The sequence below is a fragment of the Petaurus breviceps genome, unplaced genomic scaffold, assembly GCF_028583685.1.
Source record: "Petaurus breviceps papuanus isolate PSGF00001 unplaced genomic scaffold, PetGlider_PUasm1.0 90731, whole genome shotgun sequence".
Lineage (NCBI taxonomy): Eukaryota > Metazoa > Chordata > Mammalia > Diprotodontia > Petauridae > Petaurus > Petaurus breviceps.
In genome coordinates, this window is record NW_027187325.1 from 361,668 (window position 1) to 363,429 (window position 1,762).

Consider the following 1,762-nt stretch of genomic DNA (forward strand, 5'->3'; position numbering starts at 1 on the left):
CACACACACACACACACACACACACACACACACACACACACACACACGGACACACACGGACACAGATAAGGTTTACCCAGGAGCAGCTATTCAGAACCCACTGCTAGGGAAGAGATCCCAAGAGCAAAGGGCAGCCTACAACTCTGTCATTGTGAACCAGCTAAGCTTCCCATCTGGTTGACAGTGTCTGAGTCCAGCATCAGTCTACTATTGCTCAGACCCAAAACAAGGTCAAGAACTTGCAGAGTTCAGATTACTTTGGGAGCACTGAAAGTGCTTGCAAGTTTCCAGCATGAGCTATTGCTAGGATCCTGGAATAACACAATACAATAATCCAAGAAAACAGCAATAGGATCAGAACTTCCCTCTAGAAATATACTGATCTGAGCTCTAACAGGTCCAAAGTCAAGATACAGACTGAAAGTATGAGCAAACAACAAAAAAAAAGAGTTCCACCATAAAAAGCTATTATGGTGACAGGGATGCTCAAGACACAAACCCACAAGAAGAAAATGATTCCAAAATATCTACAAGCAAAACCTCAAAGAAAAATTTGCTTGGACAAAAATTCAATCAGAATTTCTTAAAGAAATGAAGAAAGACTTTTAAAAAAATTAAATAAAATGAGAGTGCTGGAAAAAAAAATGAGAGCTATGGAAGAAAGAAAGGAAGAGGGAATTAACTATTTGGAACAAAGGTAAAAACCTTGCCTAAGCAGCAAACTCCTGAAAATTAGAATGGACCAAATAGGAGCCAATGATTCCTTGAGACAAAAAGAAACACTGAAATAAATTCAAAAGACTGAAAAAAAATTACAAGGAAATGTAAGGTATTTCATAGCAAAAAAAAAAAAATTGAACAGATTGAAGAGGAAAAAAATTAACTAACAATCAACATTGTACTACCTTCGTTCCATGACCAAAGAGAAAGCCTAGACATCTTATTCTGAGAAATCTTAAAAAGAAAACAACAGCAACGACAACAACAAAAAAAAAACCTTTCCAGATCTCTTAGAGGGCAAAATGGAAATAGAAAGAATCCAATGGTCACCCCCTGAAAGAAATCCCAAAATGAAAATTTTCAGGAACATTATAGACAAAATCCAGAACTTTCAGGTCAAATTAAAAATACTACAAGTAGCCAGAAAGAAAAAAATCAAATACCAGGTAGCCACAATAAGAATCACACAACATTTAGGTAAAGATATTATTTTTAACTAATTAACCACTATAAAGTAGCAGAGAGCTTGGAATATGACATTCCAAAATGCAAAAGACCAGCAAAATTGCGTATAATCCAAAAGGGGGAAAACTGGAACTTTAATGAAACAGAGGACTTACAAGCAATCCTGATGAAAAGACCAGATTGCTGTTCAGAAACTTTGAGGTTCAAATATAGTGAAGAAAATATAAAAAGGTAAGCATGATGAATAATGATAAAGGACTAAACAAGGATAAAATGCTTACAATCAAATATGTGGAGATAATACATGTATCCCTTCTGAACCCTATCATCAGGGGTCACAGAAGAAGTCTGTTTGGGCAGAAGGCCTGGTAATGGTTCTGTTGTATCTTGATGATCATAAGAGAAGAATACGAAGAGAAGTGGGGAAGGAATATGCATTTGGGGAAGAAGTAGAGAAGAAAAAGGAAGATTAGTGAAAATTACCTCACATAATCAGAGTGCATACTGTATACACAAAAAGTGAACAAACAGTTTTGAGGCGTTCAAGAGGAACAACTCATACTCTAACCTCACTCTC